Genomic DNA, 20,670 nt, shown 5'->3' on the forward strand with positions numbered 1-20,670 from the left:
TTGTAATAAACATTTAAGTTTATTGTGTAAATTGTGTGCCAAGACTTTTCGTTTTTGTTCTTGGTGTTTCGTTGTGCACTTTTTCTTTGTGTTTTGTGTTTGTGGTCATGTCCTTCTGTGGAGTTCTTGTCGGAATGCGAGTTACCTTCTTAAGAGAAGGATAGTGAGTGTGGAAACCGTATCCCAGAGGCGTAGGTGTTCCCGCGGCTTGGCCACCCCTTCCTATCAGGATGTCTTTTGTTCCTTTGGGATTCCATTTCATGACTAGGGCGAGAGCACGAAACTAGTTTTTTAAAGAAAAAACTTCTGAGAAAAAGTGACACAGAGAGGGTTCCCCCCTTCTAGCCCTCGAGGGAGGTTCGGTCTGGTGAAGACAAGATCAAGCCTCACTTGAAGGTTAGACTTTTTATTCATAAGCGTTTGAATACATATCAGCCTGGAAAGCTAAGGGTAGAAGCGATGTAGTTGTTTGTTGTTTTAGGCGTTCTCGTAGACTTCTCCTTGTTCATTGCAGAGTTTGTATGTCCCAAGCTTTAGCACCTTCGCGATGATGAAGGGTCCTTCCTAGGGAGGAGTGAGCTTCTAGCGCCCTCGGTTGTCTTGTCATAACTGAAGTACCATATCTCCCTCCTGGATTCCCCGAGGCTGGACATGCCTTGCGTGGTAGCGCCGGAGCGACTGCTCGTACCTGGCGGAGTGTACGAGTGCTACGTCCCGAGCTGCTTCGAACTGGCCAAGCGAGTATTCATGGTTAATTTGATTGTTGTGCTCGCTTTATGCTCGTAGCCTCGGGGAGCCATGCTCTAAATCCATGGGCAAGATTGCCTCGCCCATAGACTAGGAAGAACGGTGTGAACCTCATGGCCCAGCTCGGGGTTGTCCTCAGACTCCAAATCACCGAGGGGAGTTTAGTAAGCCAACGTTTGCCGAACTTGTTTACTCGTTGAAGATCCATGGCTTGAGGCCTTGTACAATCATGCCGTTGGCATGTTCTACATGCCCGTTTGTCCTCGAATGAGCCACGACTGACCAGTCCACACAGATGTGGTGATCGGTACAGAAACTCAGGAACTTATTTCTTGTGAACTGTGTGTCATGGTCTATGATAATGGAGTTGGGTATCTAGAAGTGATGAATGATATCCGTGAAGAATGCCACCACTTGCTCGGATCTGATGTTGGTGAAGGGGCGGACCTCGATCCACTTGGAAAATTTGTTGATGGCGACCAACTGGTGCGTGAAGCCCTAGGCGCCTTTTGTAGAGGACTGATGAGGTCTAACCCCCATACAACAAAGGGTCAAGTGATTGGAATTGTCCGTCGGGCCTGAGCTGGCATGTGCGTTTGCTTCGCATAGAATTGTCATCCTCTGTAGGACTGCACAATCTTGGTGGCGTCGGCAACCACGATTGGCCAGTAGAACCCATGTCTAAAGGCATTTCCAATGAGGGTTCGGGGTGCTGCGTGGTGCCCACAAGCCCCTGAGTGGATTTTGCCTAACAGTTCTTATCCCTGGCTGATGGTATGCACCGCTGGAGAATTCTTGAGGGGTTGCGTCGGTACAACTCCTTTTCTTCTTCGAGCAGTATGAAGGTCTTGGCCCACCGAGCCAGGCGTTTGTCCTCAGCCTTGCCGAGAGGGAGTTCTCCTCGGAGGAGGTACTCCATGTACGGAGTTCACCAGTCTAAAGTTGGTGTGGCCCCGACCTGTACTCTGTTTATCTGCATGGCTTTGGGCTCACCGGCTGGGGGCGTGCTGGTGTCAGGAGCAGGTTCAGGCGCCTCTTTAATTACAATGGAGGGTTTGTAGATATCCTTGGAAAATACGTTCGGGGGAACCCTAGCTTGCCCTGAGGCAATCTTCGCCAGTTCGTCAGCAACCACGCTATAACGTTGTGCGATGTGGTTAAGTTCCACTTGTGCTCCAGGCGTCGAACCTCTTTGCAATAGGCCTTCATCCTTGCATCATGGCAGCTCGAATTCTTCATGACTTGGTCGATGATGAGTTGGGAGTCTCCTCGGATGTTGAGGCGTCTGACTCCTAGCTCGATGGCGATGCACAGGTAATTAACCAAGGCTTTGTATTCGGCCATGTTGTTGGATGCAGCGTAGTGGGAGCACATGATATAGCGCAACTGTACTCCGAGGGGTGAGATGAAGAGTTGGCCTGCACCCGCTCTCATTTTCATTAGCCACCTGTACAAGTACATAATCCATAGCTTGGCCTGTATTGGAGCCATCGGCAGCTGAGTGTTGGTCCATTCAGCCATGAAGTCTGCCAAGATCTAAGACTTGATAGCCTTTCTCAGGTCGAATGAGAGTGTTTTTTCCATGAGTTCGACCGCCCATTTGGCTACCCTGCCCAAGACCTCCCTATTCTAAATGATCCCCCTAGAGGGAAGGATGACACTACTTTCACCGAGTGAGACTTAAAGTAATGTCGCAGCTTGCGCCGAGCCAGGACTACTGTGTACAACAATTTCTGGACTTGTGGGTAGCGAGTCTTTGTTTCAGACAATACCTCGCTAATGAAGTACACTTCCTTTGAACAGGCAAGGTATGTCCTTCCTCTTGCCTTTCGACTAGGACCGCGACACTAACCACCTGAGTGGTTGCGACAACATAGAGCAAGAGGGGTTCCCCTTTGGCCGGTGGCACCAAGATATGTGTGTTGGTGAGGAGCCTCTTAAGGTTCTCGAGAGCTTCTTCGGCCTCGGGGGTCCAAGCGAAGCGCTAGGCCTTCCTTAAGAGCCGGTATGGGGGTAGGCCTTTCTCACCGAGGCACGAGATGAAATGGCTTAGAGCCATAAGACATCCCATGAATCATTGGACTCCTTTGACGTCTTTTATCAGACCCATGTTGGTGATCGTCGAGACCTTTTCTGGGTTGGCTTCAATACCGTGCTCCGACACGATGAACCCTAGAAGCATGCCTCGGGGGAGACCGAAGACACACTTCTTAGGGTTGAGCCTGATGCTTTTGGCCCGCAGGCATGTGAAGGCTGTCTCGAGGTCGGAGACAAGATCACAAGCTTTCCTTGTCTTGACCACGATGTCATCGATGTAGGCTTCGACCGTTGTGCCAATGTGATCGTCGAACACATGGTTCATGCAACGTTGATATGTGGTGCCGACATTCCTCAACCCGAAGGGCATGGTAGTATAACAATACATACCATGTGGGGTGATGAAATAAGTCACGAGCTAGTCGGACTCTTTCATTCGGATTTGATGATAACTGGAGTAGGCATCAAGGAAGGATAAAGTTTCACATCCCGAAGTGGAGTCAATGATTTGATCGATCTGAGGCATGGGGTAGTGAACTTTTGGACATGCTTTATTTAAACCAGTGTAGTTTATACACATCCCCCCCATTTTCTTAACTAATACGGGATTCGCTAACCACTTGGGATGTAAGAGCTCCTTGATAAATCCAGCCGCCAAGAGCTTGTGAACGTCCTCTCCGATGACTCTGTGCTTTTCCTCATCAAATCATTGCAGGTGTTGTCTCACTAGTCTGGAGCCGACGTGGATGTCCAAGGAGTGCTCGGCGACCTCCCTCGGTATGCCTCGCATTTGCACAGAGGAACTCGTCAAGCACTTCTTCCTATTTCGGGTCGAGCTTGGAGCTAATCTGCAATGTCTTCTCGTTGGAGTCGCTAGGGTCAAGCGGGATGATCTTTGTTGCTTCAGCCGGCTCAAAGCTACCAGCATGCCTCTTGGTGTCGGGAACCTCGTCGGCGAGGTTCTTCAGGTCGACAATGAGCGCCTCAGACTCTACGAGCGCTTCGGCGTACTCGACACACTCGACGTCGCACTCGTAGGAGTGGCGATACGTGGGGTCGACGGTGATGATGTCTGCTGGTCCTAGCATCTTTATCTTGAGGTAAGTGTAGTTTGGGATGGCGATGAACTTGGTATAACATGGCCTCCCTAGCACAACGTGGTAGGTACCTCAGAACCCTACCACCTCGAAAGTCAGGACCTCCTTCCTGAAGATGGTCAGAGTTTTGAAGCAAACAGGCAGATCGATTTGCCCGAGGGGGTGAACTCTTCTGTCGGGGTTGATGCGATGAAACGACGCGGCCCTGAAAGTTCCCTTTGCCCGGGAACAGGATCTGGATGTCGCCTAGAGGGGGGGGGGTGAATAGGCGAATAAAAATTATCACTTTATAACTGGAAATTCTTACTCTACTCGAAGGCTGGATCGCAGTGGAATGAAGGACCCTTCGAGTAGGTTGCAGCGGAATAGAAGATCCTGTCTCAAAATGTCCTGCACTTCAAATAAAGCTTATACCACAGATAAGTATTGAAGTGCAGATATAAAGACGAGTAAGACAGAGAGTCAGGATACGATACAGAACAGAGCACACAGACGCAGGGATTTATCCCGAGGTTCGGCCAAGCCTGAAATGCTTGCCTAGTCCTCGTTGGAGTTAGCCACACCTGGGCTTGGAGTCTATTTCAACTCCTTCCTCCGTTTGCTCAGATCTGTCAGTATGACAGATAGAGCCTTTCACTATTGAGATGGGTTACAACAATACCGTGGCTGCTTACAGACTTCTCGGCAGCACCTCGGTAGAGTAACGATACGCTCAAGACCTTGCTCTAGCTCTTAGCAGCTCTTCTCCACTCTCTAAAGGCTTATAGCTGTGCCTTCTACACAAACTATAGAGTTACACACAAGAGGGAGAGCGAGAATTGATTCGAGTGAAGTCTATACTTGTTGGCTGCACTTATCTCTCTTGGAGGCGCCTAGGAGTCCCTTTTATAGACCCAAGGGGCCTAGGAGCCATTGAGAATAAATCTGGAAGGCCATCTTTGCCTTCTGTCGTCGGGCGCACCGGACAGTCCGGTGCACACCGGACAGTGTCCGGTGCCCGATTCCTTTCCTTAATTGGCGAAGCCGACCGTTGCAGATCTGGAGCCGTTGGCACACCGGACATGTCCGGTGCACACCGGACAGTCCGGTGCCCCCTTCCGACCGTTGGCTTGGCCACGTGTCCCGCGCAGATCACGCGGCCGACCGTTGGCCCTGCCGACCGTTGGCTCACCGGACAGTCCGGTGCACACCGGACAGTCCGGTGAATTTTAGCCGTACGCCGTCCGCAAATTCCCGAGAGCGGCCTCTTCGGCCGAGGCAGCCTGGCGCACCGGACACTGTCCGGTGCACCACCGGACAGTCCGGTGCCCCAGACCGAAACAGCCTCTTGGCTGTACACAGCCAAGTCTTCTCTTCTCTTCTTCTTTCTGTTTCTAACACTTAGACAACTATATTAGTACACAAAACCAATGTACTACGGCTTAGAAACATACCTTCTCTTAATTATTACATCTGTAGCATTTCACATGCTTGAGCTTTGATGTTGGACTCATAAATCGTCGAGTCGGCTTGACTTGATCTAGATTGACATTTCTTAGCTCCAACATCCTGCAAAGGTCACATAGAACATCTCCAAACATAGGAACAACCCAAACTAAAGATCAAGATGAACTTAGCTCTTTTGGGCTGCTTCCAGTTCTGGTTTTGACACTTGTTCTCCTTCTAGTGACCTTGATCTCCTTCTTAGAGCTTGATCTTGAGCCTTATGACTTACACCACATAACTGTAGCTGTTACCTCATTGGCTGTAAGTCACGTTCTTATGTAGTGATCCTTGATGTGTCGTAGCTGTTCTCAACTCGATCACCCTTGACTTTGCAAGCCTCCTTCTTCACCCTTGGCTTTGGGTTCCTCAGCCTCCTTGACCTTCTCCCGTGCACTTGGTACCTCGAAGCTCTTCTTGCCTCCGTCCTTGGCTTGATCAGTTGTCTCCGAGCTACGCACCCGAGTCTCACTTTATGCAATGTCCATCTTACTTGTGATGTCCATTATGTATCCATAATCTAGTTCTTGGACCATCACATTTGTTCACTTGTGTTGAACCTTGTAGACTTTATCTTAAGCACCTGTTCAACACTTAGTACACTTGTTAGTCCTTTAATTGAGTTGTCATCCAAACACCAAAACTCACCAGAGAGCTTTCAATCTCCCCCTTTTTGGTGATTGATGGCAACACAATTAAAGCTTACATAAGAATAAGATTTGAAGCACAAATTTGAATTCTAAGATTATAGAATGCTCCCCCTAAATAAGTGCTTACTTCAAAAACATAATTTTGGCCTTAAATGCCAAAATGCACATACTTAGGCTAATTCGAAGCATTGCTACACCTTAGCACCTGTTGGATGCATTGTGTGAAGAATCAAACCGTGATGCATATAACACACAAATGCACAGAATCAGAGTTAAACACCAATTAAATAAATATACCATAGGAATATCAACCTACCACTATTCACCATTAAGATACCGATTTAAAGCGCTAGAACCACATGAATATCTATCACAGGATAAACACAGTAGATACCAATTGATTCATATCAATGGAAGCACTAATTTTGCATTATCACCATATAATACAACAAGAAGCATATGATAAGTATTATCAACAAACTAACACATTTTTCTTTAAGATCAAAGGAACTCAAGGAAACCCCTTTGAGTCCTTTAGCACACAAAAAAATTAATCTTCACCCTTAAGATAAGCTTTCCTCTCAGGTCGAGGTAAGCTTTAATGCACAAATTCTCCCCCTTTGACATCAAACACCAAAACCATATTCAAGCAAGAACATAGGATGATGTCAAGGGACAGCAGGGTATTAAGCAGGGAAAATGCAACACTCTAACATTACTCCCCCTTACACATTAAACATATGCAACACAAGCATTGGAGAAAAATTAAGGTACAAATACGCAAAAAGGTCAATACCTCCTTTTGTACCTTTACCATGTTATGGTGTACTTTCCATCTAAGTAGGCGGAGTTCCTTTTGTCATCAATTCAAGATTTCCATCTTGAAAGTTTTATCTCTAGGGAGCTCCTTTACACTTATGTCTGATCCTTTATCCTGACCTTTTCTTGTTGCTAAGATACAAAACTTAGAACAAGTTATAGTATTGTGGCACAAGATGAAGCTTCTATTCTAGTGATTACCAAAAGATACCAATTGAAGGACACTACCAAGGCTACCAATTGAAAAATCATCACTGTCATAGCTCCATGATATTTAAAGATAAGCATCTAGGATCACCAACTATTATAGAGCACGAGCAACCTTTAAATACGTAATTACTTACAACTTTAGATACCAATTACTAGACTTGTGGAGGTACCCAAGTCCTGATCGCTCCATTTCTTGCTCATCTTCCCTTTTCCACCTTGAGACTATATAGGATCACTCAAAAAACAGTTAGTCTCAAAAGACACAAGTTATGTGTGCTCCCCCTAAAGTTGTGCATCAAGTATTTGAATGACTTGCACTTTGCACATTCTAGCTTCCTTAGAACTAGAGGGGATCACAACATATCTTGGTCAAGGCATACTCTATCAATTTCATCACAAAGAGATACCAATTGAATAGTTGACTTAATACAACAATGCATGCCTCAAGGAGTATAACATTTTACAGGCAACCTAGGCATGCTTCATACATGATAATCATGTGCACCACATATACCAATTGAAAACGACAAGATCATACATATAAAGCGCAATGTCTAAGTACACCATGATTAAGAAGGTTCCTTAGGTACACCAAAAGAAACAACATTTTAAAGCATAAAGCACCTAAGCCAAGATACTACCAATTGAAAGACAAGAACATAGCTATGATCATTATCAATGGAACTTCAAGATATTTAATAAAATTGCACAGTTCCATTTTCCATACCTTTGCCTTTATGAGAGCACTTGTTATCACCAATTCAGGACTCCTTTTGCTCACACACCTCATAGCTCAAAAGGGCACGACATGGATTTGAAATTCACACAATACTAAACTAGGGTAATCATGTGAACATGCACTAAACAAAATGTCATATTTGCACATAGCATGACTTACAGGTTTATCCATATACACCAAGAGAGTTAATCGTTGTGGATATAACAAATGAAATAGCTACCCATGAATGATTCAAAAGATATATCCTATATAACACCAGTCATGATTAAGCAAACATCATTATGATACATTTAACACAGGCAATCATAAAGCATAACTACTCTAAAGACAGGAAGCACAACAAGCCAATTTAAGAGCAATACTAAATTGCAATTATGTACTTAAAATACACGGGGTACCGTCCTTTGGAGAGCTAGTTGAAGATTCTCATCAAAGTCCTTTTACTTGATTCATCAATAATGATTCAGGACCTATACACCTTATTTCACTTGAGATGAACATGGGATTAGTGTTTCACAATAATTCAACCTTGGGTTAATAAACACCAAAACAATTAACAACTTAAGTATAGAGTTTTAGATAACCGTCTTAAGCTCTCCCATGGTCTCCAGTCCATCTCAAAGCACCTGCATGGTCTAGTTAGCACAGTTTGGTACCCATCTCGGGATGGGTCCATAATGATCATCTAAATGTGCCTTTGGTACCCAAATTGCCTTTGTGCTAGTTCTAGGTGATCTTGTTATAGATCTAGCACAAGTGTATGATTTGGGTCTCCTAAGCGAATAAGATTGAGATAAATTTACTTGTTTAGGAACCTTACCCTTCTTACATACCTTAGGTAGATGACCATGCTCACCACACATGTAGCAGAAGCGTCGCTCAACCTGACTTGACACTTGTTGTTTGTCTTTTTGCTTAGTGAGGGTCATCTTGGAGGGTGCACGTCTTTGATTCTTCATGAGCGGACATGAAGTGATCATATGGTCCTTATCGTTGCATCCAAAGCATCTCCTCATTCCTTCATCCTTGTCTTTGTGTGGACAAGACACAATGAAGTGACCTAATTCCTTGCACTTGAAGCACCTCCTTTTTCCTCTTCCCTTTTTGCTCTTGGATGACATAGAGAGATGATCAGTGCAAACAACATGACTAATTGAATTTTTACCTTTTTCCTTGTTCATGTTGATTTCTTCATTTATTGCTTTAGGAACATCCTTCTTATGGAGTTTAACACTTGCTGCGGTTTCTCCCGTCTCAAGCTTCTTCACCACGCGTCCGTGGATATCTTGAGGAGGTTGAGCAATGCGTCTTCTCCTTAGTTGCTTTGCTTTCTTGTTCCTTTCTTTTGATCCTGCAGCTTGATGCTCATTCAAAAATTTGCTTTCTTTTGAGCAACAGGGGTTAGCACATGGTGATATATTATCTAAATGTGCACATGTGCAAGAATGAGGTTCACATGAATTTAAGTTTGAAATTACAACCTCATGAGCAACATTAAGCATGATATGGTCATCAACTAATTCATTATGAGAATAAGATAGCATATCATATTTTTCACTTAGAGCAAGTTTTTCTAAATTTATCATTTCTACTTGACTCTTAAGCATAGAATTCTCAGTTTTAAGTTGAGCAACATCAGATAATACATCATGATTATTTCTTTGCTCAAATAAAATAGATTCATACCGTTGGACCAAATTATCATGAGAGCACTTTAGCTCCTCATGTTCTTTGGTCATCTTCTCTAGGCTGTCGTTGGTTTTGATGAGAGTCTCCTCTAGCCTGAGAAGCGTCTCGCCTTGTTCCTTGTTCCTACTCAACAACTTAACCAAGAGCATTTTGTCTTCTTTGTTGAGATTGGTGTATAACCGGCGAATCTCCTCTTCTTCCACATCACCGGTCTCATTTTCCCTGTCATTATTATTAGTGGAAGCAATACAGGAAAATGTACCTTGTGGTGATGAAGACTCATCCTCGCTATCATCCTCATATTCCTCCTCATCATCGCTTTCGTCTCCACTATCATTGTTAGCAATAAGACATTTATAACTAGTGGAAGACAAACCTGTCGGTGAGGTGGATTCATCGTTGGGTGCCCATCGTTCTTGATCTTCTCCCTTTGAAAGGTTAGTATCACAAGCAATATAGGGAGTAGAAGCAGTACAATTTGCCACACAATATTTTACTTTAATTCTATTCCATAAATCATGAGCATCAACAATTAAATCATTACCACTACTCATGATGGCAAAATAAGCACCTCTAGAAAGAGAATCAACTAAGATGCTGCAAGCACGGTGATTGAGAGAAAAACATCTTAGTTCATCATTAGAGGGATTTTTACTAATATCAGATGGAAAAATACTTCTCCTAAAGATCTGTCTCAAATCAGGATCAACACTCATGAAAGCATTATAAATAGAGACAGACCAAGATTTGTAATTAGAGCCATCGCCTAAAAGAAGTTCTACAGTTACCTCTTGTGACGACATCGTTATCTCCGGACGGCTAAGCCCACACTGGAGAGGCCTAGCTCCGATACCAATTGAAAGTTCCCTTTGCCCGGGAACAGGATCTGGATGTCGCCTAGAGGGGGGGGGGGTGAATAGGCGAATAAAAATTATCACTTTATAACTGGAAATTCTTACTCTACTCGAAGGCTGGATCGCAGTGGAATGAAGGACCCTTCGAGTAGGTTGCAGCGGAATAGAAGATCCTGTCTCAAAATGTCCTGCACTTCAAATAAAGCTTATACCACAGATAAGTATTGAAGTGCAGATATAAAGACGAGTAAGACAGAGAGTCAGGATACGATACAGAACAGAGCACACAGACGCAGGGATTTATCCCGAGGTTCGGCCAAGCCTGAAATGCTTGCCTAGTCCTCGTTGGAGTTAGCCACACCTGGGCTTGGAGTCTATTTCAACTCCTTCCTCCGTTTGCTCAGATCTGTCAGTATGACAGATAGAGCCTTTCAATATTGAGATGGGTTACAACAATACCGTGGCTGCTTACAGACTTCTCGGCAGCACCTCGGTAGAGTAACGATACGCTCAAGACCTTGCTCTAGCTCTTAGCAGCTCTTCTCCACTCTCTAAAGGCTTATAGCTGTGCCTTCTACACAAACTATAGAGTTACACACAAGAGGGAGAGCGAGAATTGATTCGAGTGAAGTCTATACTTGTTGGCTGCACTTATCTCTCTTGGAGGCGCCTAGGAGTCCCTTTTATAGACCCAAGGGGCCTAGGAGCCGTTGAGAATAAATCTGGAAGGCCATCTTTGCCTTCTGTCGTCGGGCGCACCGGACAGTCCGGTGCACACCGGACAGTGTCCGGTGCCCGATTCCTTTCCTTAATTGGCGAAGCCGACCGTTGCAGATCTGGAGCCGTTGGCACACCGGACATGTCCGGTGCACACCGGACAGTCAGGTGCCCCCTTCCGACCGTTGGCTTGGCCACGTGTCCCGCGCAGATCACGCGGCCGACCGTTGGCCCTGCCGACCGTTGGCTCACCGGACAGTCCGGTGCACACCGGACAGTCCGGTGAATTTTAGCCGTACGGCCGAGGCAGCCTGGCGCACCGGACACTGTCCGGTGCACCACCGGACAGTCCGGTGCCCCAGACCGAAACAGCCTCTTGGCTGTACACAGCCAAGTCTTCTCTTCTCTTCTTCTTTCTGTTTCTAACACTTAGACAACTATATTAGTACACAAAACCAATGTACTACGGCTTAGAAACATACCTTCTCTTAATTATTACATCTGTAGCATTTCACATGCTTGAGCTTTGATGTTGGACTCATAAATCGTCGAGTCGGCTTGACTTGATCTAGATTGACATTTCTTAGCTCCAACATCCTGCAAAGGTCACATAGAACATCTCCAAACATAGGAACAACCCAAACTAAAGATCAAGATGAACTTAGCTCTTTTGGGCTGCTTCCAGTTCTGGTTTTGACACTTGTTCTCCTTCTAGTGACCTTGATCTCCTTCTTAGAGCTTGATCTTGAGCCTTATGACTTACACCACATAACTGTAGCTGTTACCTCATTGGCTGTAAGTCACGTTCTTATGTAGTGATCCTTGATGTGCCGTAGCTGTTCTCAACTCGATCACCCTTGACTTTGCAAGCCTCCTTCTTCACCCTTGGCTTTGGGTTCCTCAGCCTCCTTGACCTTCTCCCGTGCACTTGGTACCTCGAAGCTCTTCTTGCCTCCGTCCTTGGCTTGATCAGTTGTCTCCGAGCTACGCACCCGAGTCTCACTTTATGCAATGTCCATCTTACTTGTGATGTCCATTATGTATCCATAATCTAGTTCTTGGACCATCACATTTGTTCACTTGTGTTGAACCTTGTAGACTTTATCTTAAGCACCTGTTCAACACTTAGTACACTTGTTAGTCCTTTAATTGAGTTGTCATCCAAACACCAAAACTCACCAGAGAGCTTTCAGGCCCCAGCCCAGACCTGGTACCGGCCAATCCCCATGAGATCCAAGGTGTCGGCATAGATGATGCTAAGGCCGCTGCCTCCATCCATGAGCACCATGGTGAGTTGGGTGTTGCCGATGATGGGGTCAACGATGAGCGGGTACCTCTCGGGGTTCGGGACGTAGTCTGGGTGATCATCTCTATCAAAGGTGATGGCGCGGTCAAACCAGTCTAGTTAGACCGGTGCTGCTACCTCGACGGAGAAGACTTCCCACCATTCTAGCTTCTGCTGCCTCGAGGAGAGGTTCACGGTGTGTCCACCAAAAATCATGTAACAATTGCGGACGTCTGGGAACTCTTTGCTATGGTCGTCTTCTTTGTTGCCAGAACGCTTCTTCCTACCATCTTCTGTCGAGGGGCTGGGCCTGTTGTAGAAGCGTCGGAGCATGCCGCACTCCCCGAGGGTGTGTTTGACGGGGCCCTTATGGTAAGGGCAAGACTCCTTCAGCATCTTGTCAAAAACATTTGGACCCCCTTGGGGGCCTTGGGGGTTTCATTGTTCCACAGTAGCGACAAGATCTATAGTGAGGGCCTTGTGCTGGCCCTACGTCGCTTGCTTCTTCTTGTTTTTCCTGGGGTTGCATTGGGAGGCTGCCCTTGTCCTTGTGGAAGATGGCCTCGATGGCCTCCTGTCCCGAAGCGAACTTGGTGGTTATGTCCATCAGTTCACTCGCCTTGGTAGGGGTCTTGCGACATAGCTTCCTGACCCGGTCACGACAGGAGGTGTCGACGAGGAATGCTCCGATGACGTCGGAGTCAGTGATGTTGGGGAGCTCGGTGCGCTGCTTGGAGAACCGGCAAATGTATTCCCATAGAGTTTCCTCTTGCTTCTCCTGACATTTCCGGAGGTCCTAAGAATTTTAGGTGCGCATGTATGTGCCCTGGAAATTCCCTCCAAAGACCATGCCCAGGTCCTCCCAATCGTGGATCTGAGCGGGTGGGAGGTGCTCCAACTACTACAAATCGTGTTATATGAGACGGTTAATTTTTAGTTATTAAGACGCTTATGATGTGTCCAAATTTGATGGAGTCGCAAAAGATGTTCCGTTTTTAAGATGGTTATAAACCGTCTTAAAAGATATTAAATAAGACATTTTTTAATTTATAACCGTCTAAAAAAGGAATTTGTTACGTTATTTTGTTCAATAAACCGTCTTACATTAGGTTTTGTTTAAGACACTTCTTCGAAAGAACTGTCGAAAATACGAACATTATAAGTCACAAAGTATTTTTCAAACTGACTAGAATAGCCTATAATAATAGACACTCGCAACAGAAAAACCATCTTATTTAGGAGACTGATATTAGACGTTTGAGAAATGTCTTATTAAGATTTGAAACGACTTACTTGGTAGTATATTCTTAAATTACCACATTATAATAATTTAAAAGAGAAAAATACATACACATATATTTAATAACACTATAATTAATATAATATAGATAAATAACATTCAATATCTCATAAATAAGCATTGTCAAATAACTCATTCATAAGTGTACTCTAAATTTAAAGTTGCTCATCAACTGTTGATGCTAACATTGAGCCTAACTAAGTATATAACTTGATACATATGTAGGAACTCCGACGGTTCAATATAAATAAGTGTACTCTACATAAGTGTACTCTAAATTGAGCCTAACTAAGTATATAACTTGACGTCAATGCTCTCATTGTGGTTTTCATCAGATACATATGATCTTTCTGAAAGGGGAACTATTCCATCTCGGCCATGGAAAAGCTTGAATGCTGACTCAAAGCCTGACCCTTCCTCAAAAATTGGACCCTTGCCTCCTTGAGCAGCTACTGGCAAAGCAGAAGAGAGGGAAAAGGTTGTAGCTCCATTGATATTCCTCAGAAATGGGCATCTCTCGACATCTGGGTGTCCAAAAAGGTTCTGCGGTGATACTGATTCACTGAGAAAGCTGCCAAAAAACATTTCCATCCTGGCAACAGCAAACTCAGATGCACATTAGCAAGTAATGACCTAGCAGGATGTATTTGATCTTGGATGATGAACATCAACACATATATACATCAGTGATGCACTGATACTACAAGTAGTTGAATGCCTCAAAGAAACATAGAGAGTCAGGAAGAAAACATGCATGATTAAACATAACCATTTTGTCACCTGATAATTGATTCATACATCACCTTACTGCCTGGTGTCTGCTGGCCTGCTGTAAATAGAACATGCTCTGCCTAGCTGAAAATAGAACAGACATGGTACAGTTTAAAGCCATAATGACTAGCAGGATTTTTAATAGCATCTCTGGATGGCTTCATTGTGTCCAACAGAACCATGTAAAGTAACTGGGACCATCTCCTGCAATGAATGGAGATGTAACTGGGACCATAACATTAGGAGATGGCAAAAGAAGTGGTTTCAGGAGAAAATAACCTGAAAGAGCATCTTGACTGTCAAGGTCGTGTCACTGCACATCAAACAAAATTTGCTAAATGGACTGTATTATATAAATAAAATGAAGTGAGTATAGGTTAATTCAACAAAAGATACTGCAGTGCTGATTAAAGAAGCCTATTAGTCACCCTTCACTCATCGCTTGCACTGTTTACATAATATAGTTTAAAACAGAAGATAGGAGATTCGCTTGCACTGTTTACATAATATAGTTTAAAACAGAAGATAGGAGATGAGTAAGGTGCTGTGCTGATGATAGCCTGTAAGCCACAAAGAGAAAGACACCTGAGCACTTGAATGGTCTACTGCTGCTATGTGACTACTGGCTTTGATAAGGGGATCGGACTGGCCCCACCATCAGTTCCGTTTTGGTCAAAAAATGGGGACTTCAAATTTCTGCAAAACCACTTCATCGACCTACTCTAGCCTGAACAACCTTGCTGGCTGCTGCCAAATCCAAAGCAATACCATATTCGAGCTATTCAATCTCTGATAGATCGATCACATGCATGGTTATAAACTGTGTTAAGAACTTAGCCTTAAGCTATCCCAGTACGTAGTGACCATAGTGGGTACAGGCTACATGAATACAAAGTTACATATCTTTTCCCCTGCTTACAGGCAAGCAACAATGCCCATCATAAAACACCCGTTCACAGAAACAAACAGGCCTCATTCAAATTATTTACGATAAGACATGAGATCATCTTACTTGATGCCAAGATCAATGTGCTCTTGGATACCAAATCCAAAGCAACCAGTGTCACTGAAGTTCCTCCTCAGCAGCTCGTTCTCCTTCACCTTCAAGCCACTCTCCAGCAGCTGCATTGCCTTCTCACCCCGCACCGTCACATAGCATGCGATCTCACAGTGTACCTTGCTGCAATGTCACAACATGGTTGCTACGACCATCATAAATCCAGGACCACACTACACATTGATAACGTCAGGTATAAGAAAATTACCCTTGGAGAATACCGGTGACTGGCCGCTCAGCTGCTCCAGTACCTAATTAACAACAAACAGAGGTTAGAGCAACAGTTCAGTGTGAACAATATCAATAGGCGACAAAGAAAAGCCTCATTTTAGCCCTAAGAAATAAAAGCAAAATTGGGACCATTGATCAGTCTCTAATTGAAATTATGGGAACAATAACTAACCACAGCTGATGTTGAAAACAATCATATTACTACTTAGCATTTGGATGGCACAATTTAAGTGGTGTCAACAACACAGGAGATTGGACGGCTTGAGGAGCTGAGATTAGGCTGCAGTGCAGAACTAATTCTCATCAAAAATGGAAGTGGACTAGTGGAGCACAACTAGATGCGACTCAAACACATTTGCTCTAGGTCACACGAGCGCAGAACGAACTGAAAGAAACAGCAGGTAGAACCTACAGAGAAGTATTCTGGGGAATGGGCATATATACCTTGGCGGCGCGGGTGAGGCGATCACCGCTCTCGCCAACGAAGATGTTGAGCACGAGCTTCTGGACCTTCATCTCCCGCATCGGGTTCGACTGCTTCTTCTCCGACGCCTGAAATCGCAGGCACCACCATGACACATCGTCAGAATCGCACACGTGCGAGGAACGAATGATTCGGTGGGCAGAAAAAAAAAACAGAGCTAAATGGAATCAACATTATCAACACTAATAACAGGTTTAAAGACTGAAGTAATTGCCATCAATTCAATCTCTAAATACTTCCCCTTAGTACAAAATAAGGTGAAATGGTGGAACCAAATGTTCCTCTTTTTAGTTCTGACTTTACAATATACTTGCTCAATGGAGTTCACATATTGATGAATGATGATTGTAGGCAGAGAGAGACAATTATGCGCTCAGAAAATAGTGCAACAGAAGGCAAGTTGTCTGCTGAGAAATTAGTTAGCTTTAAGTAGCATCAGATTTCAACTAAAAAGCACAAAAAAAGGAGCACAGCCACGAGCACATTGTCATCTTGTAGACAAAATGTTCTGCTGTCTATAGTTTTCTCACTCTAAACAATAAGTAAGATGGTTTGCTACTCCAATTATGAGTATGCTATATCTATATGTATTGCATACTGCTATAACAATTAACAAAGCATCGAATGAAGATCACCTCATCGGCCCTCTCAAACGACGCCCCACCTCGTCGGGCACCACAATCTGGGTACTGCATGGAATTCCAATTGCAGAGTAATGAGTATGTCATGGGCATTAAGGCTCACTTGTGCAGTGGTTATAAATGTAAGGTTTACACTGACATTTGTATAAGGTGAAAGAGGAGTGGACGTTGCAGGATCTGATTCCGTGGTGGCTTCTGCGGTAGCGGCCTCTGCTGGTGCAGATGTTTGTGGCAGCAAATTGAGTCGCTGTTGCTAGTGCTGGTTGGCTTTTAGCATCGCCAGGTAAAGGTAGTAGAGCCTGCCCGATTTTCTGTAGATGAAATGAAGGAATTTTGTAAACCATAAAATTTTGCCATGAATATTCAAAAACCATTTTCTATGGAAAACAATGTTGGCTGGCAAAAAAGTCCAGAAAGAAGTTACTTCGAAATCAATAATTCTCATAAAATTTCATCAGTAACAGTCCCATTGCCACTTCCCGGCAATCTTTTAGTAATTTCACAGGAAATGGATGTGCAGTGTCTAGGAGCACTGCCAATTAATAATACCACATATAGGAAAACAATTCATGGAAAGATTACAGATTATTGTGGGAAATGTTCAATACCATATAAAGGCCATTTTAATTGCACAATATACATATTACTCCGTACCAATAGGAATAAGAGCATCTCCAAGAGCTCCCTAGAAAATAACTCCTCAAAATCAGTTTTAAGGGGCATCTAAAAAATTAGTGAGGGTAGATTTTAATCCTTTCTCCAAACTATTCAAATATCAAGTACACAAAGCTCAGCAAGGTCCCTTCACATCAAACTATTCAGAAATTGCAGCCAAAGGGCCAACAACAAATAGTCATGAGCTAATTATTGCCAAGACCCACTTCTAACTGATTTATATTTGGAAAAGGAACATAAGTGGTCAAAAGTTATTTCATGAAAGCCCCTCCTTGTCCTGCTGAGCAAGAAATGCTTTCACAATGTATGCTAAAACAACACATAAACCCAGCATAATTATTACGATAATTTAGAGGAAAACATCCTTCCCTAAGGTCATGATGGAGCAAGACATCAGCAACATGGAATTGGAGATCACACCGCACAACACCTGCTAACCACAATAGCATCATCGACACATACAGCTAACAATCTCTTCAACTCGATAACTGAGCGAATTAACTAGAACACGAATTACCTTACCAACATAAAATAGAACTCGGATTTTGCAAGACCAACCACGATCACCGGTTCATCCTTTTCACCGAACACCTAGTGATCATCGCTCTAGGTCTTGGCTTCTCTTACCCTCAGATCCTAGAAATTTGTCTCCTCCACACATCGCGATTAGCCAACCCGTTCATCGAACCAACTAACAAAATAATAAATCAGCTCACTACATCACAATCCGACTCGAAACCTGCGAAATGGCGACGATTTCTGATTCATACCTTTCGTCGAGCACATCGAGGGCGCGACACGAAAGGGTTCCATGGTTGTTGCTGCTCCATGGCCTAGGGCGAGGTTGGCGTGCAGTTGTGGTTGGGGGCGAGCTGAGGGAGCTCGACAAGGGCGAAGGAGGAAGGGCTGGGCTGAGCGCGGCTGGGGAAGGAGAGCAGGGACTGCGCGGTTTGGCGAGGTCGCGGCCTGGGCGAGCAGGGACACGCGTGACCTGGGCGAGCGCGCCAAGGAAGGAGATGGGGAAAAAGAAGGGGCGTCGGTGCTGGGGGCGGCCAGCAGGAAGGCGAGCTCCAGGGAGTTGGCGCCTGCTAAAGGATGTAGAGAGCCTGAGCGTCGGTGGCTTGAGAGAAGCACCAGGAGATGGACGTTTCCAGGGAGTGTTTGTCTTATCTAAATGAGAGAAATGGCATGGAGATAAATATTACAGAGATGGAGCGGTGAGGATAAGTGCTAAAGGCAAGGAGCGGTGGGAAGATAAAGAAAACTAATTTTTCTCTTCGATTCAATTTTTTTAGCGCAATAACTATTCCTAGATTCACTCTCAAGAAGTCAAGATTACCGGACGACTTAATTAGAGTTTAAATTCTAAAAGTTTTGAACAATTTATATTTGCCTCAGTTTTGAATTCAAACACACGCCAGTCCGAATTAATTTAACGGAGCCACAAAAACCTAACATAAGTTCTTGGGTTACAATTTGGACAAAAAGACAAATAGACCGGATTAAAACAAAATTTAGGCTACACATATTAATTTTTCATAGTTACAAAAAGACGAATAGACGTATAATTTTATTTGAAGAAGTTTCTTATTTAAGCAACATTTTTTATCTATGTGATATATAGAAATCGTACGGACATACAGTCAGCTAACTAGTTCATTTTAAATTCAAAAAAATGTTTAGTTCAATCTAATCAGAATTTACTATTGACTACGTTTTTTCACAATATGTTTTATCAGAAATATCATACGAGATGGTTTTATGTTTACAAGTTTCTAGTATACTCACTAACATCTAAGACAATTTGTATAGTCTAGATGACTCTAATAATATCTTTATTTGAGATGGTTTCATATACAGAAGTGTCTAATATACTAACCAAAATAAAAGACACTTCTTGTAAACTTAATGCCTCAAAAGGTATATTTATTTGCGACGGTTTTCAAAATCAAACTGTATTAAATCAATATAAGACATTTCCAACCATATATCTGTCTCAAAAACTTTCTTCATTAAAGACGGATGTCCAACAAACCGTCTTACCTTACTCAGCACCATATTATAAAAGACGCTTCGATAAAATGCACTGATATTTGACTTAAGATGTATGTCTTAAATAAGCATATTTCTAGTAGTTGCAATCATACTCGAGCAGATTCGGACAGAAAGAGGGGCAGGTTACAAATGATGAGGTTGTCATCACTCATTCCCCAAGCTAACAGGCCAGCTAATAGTCAGCAAGCCATAGCTTCGGTTTGGTCTCCCCTGAGTATTGGTGATAGTAGTCGGCGCTTGGAACCGAGCCAGGAACGGTGCCCTACAGATGGCTCAGCTAAAGACTTGCGAACTCAGTGGCTCGGGAGAGGGGCTTCAATCTTCCCCACTATCGTAGCGACCACCCCACCGAGGGTGGTAGCGGTGTGTGGTGTGTTTTCTGTCGTTGTGGTGTAGCCGTCCACCGAGACGGTCGTGAACACCGTGATTCTGACGGTTGTCGAGGAGGCGGTCTTGTACTGCGGGGGCTCTCTCCCTAGTGGGCTTGGGGTGGATCAAGGCCTCCCTCTCTAGGAGAGAGGGTCCTGTCCAGTGCTTTAAGGAGGGCTCCCGAAGCCAAGAGGCAGATCTCTCGGTCTGCTAGACCGCAGCACACTCTAGAAGTCCCCGGATCTCACCGTGGAGATTGGCGTCCCTCGGTGGTGGATGGCTCCGGCATGGTGCGGAGCAAGATTGCTGCTGCGACGAGGTTCTAACTGGCCCTGTGAAAAGCCGGAGGGCCTTTGGCCTTGGCATCTTCCATGATGCGACGATGGACGTCACGTACCTTGACGTGTGCCCCCTCATCAAGAGCCTTGCCCGGTGCTTCCCGCTCGAGAACTTGCCGAAGCTATTGCAGATGTTGTTGTTCCTCTCTGATCTTGGCGTGCAGTTCGCGGAGCTGCTCGAGGTGGGCCAAGTGACTCCCCGAGGGGTCTGAGCCTCACCCTATTTCCTTGGTTCCCCAGCATGTGGGGGTGGTGCGCTGTTTTCCCGAGGCATGTCAATTTGGTCCCCTTCGTCATGCTCCTCGTGCCATCCGTGGAAGCACTCCTGAGTTGGGTCGTAATCCTCCTCGCCGGTGCTATAGTCATCGGAGCCATCGGAGAGTAGTTCATCACATGCAAATAGGAACTGCAACATGGCCTCAG

The 20,670-nt window shown here is 44.5% G+C and overlaps 1 long non-coding RNA gene across 5 annotated transcripts; it reads right to left on the minus strand.

Annotated features, from left to right (window-relative positions):
• Positions 1-13,711: 13,711 nt before the first annotated feature.
• Positions 13,712-18,652, minus strand: LOC103630015 (uncharacterized). Of its 5 annotated transcripts, none has more exons than XR_554769.3 (9): positions 18,256-18,652; positions 18,008-18,176; positions 16,950-17,915; positions 16,805-16,858; positions 16,130-16,237; positions 15,663-15,705; positions 15,410-15,577; positions 14,677-14,710; positions 13,712-14,601 (listed from the first exon to the last, which is right to left on the minus strand). It is a non-coding gene; the product is annotated as an uncharacterized lncRNA (long non-coding RNA). The 5 variants fall into 5 exon arrangements; XR_004850296.1 differs by having other exon boundaries at positions 14,677-14,731; positions 18,256-18,648; XR_002262827.2 differs by having other exon boundaries at positions 18,003-18,176; positions 18,256-18,648.
• Between the last annotated feature and the right edge of the window lie 2,018 nt (positions 18,653-20,670).

The sequence above is a fragment of the Zea mays genome, chromosome 6, assembly GCF_902167145.1.
Source record: "Zea mays cultivar B73 chromosome 6, Zm-B73-REFERENCE-NAM-5.0, whole genome shotgun sequence".
In the NCBI taxonomy this organism is placed as follows: domain Eukaryota; kingdom Viridiplantae; phylum Streptophyta; class Magnoliopsida; order Poales; family Poaceae; genus Zea; species Zea mays.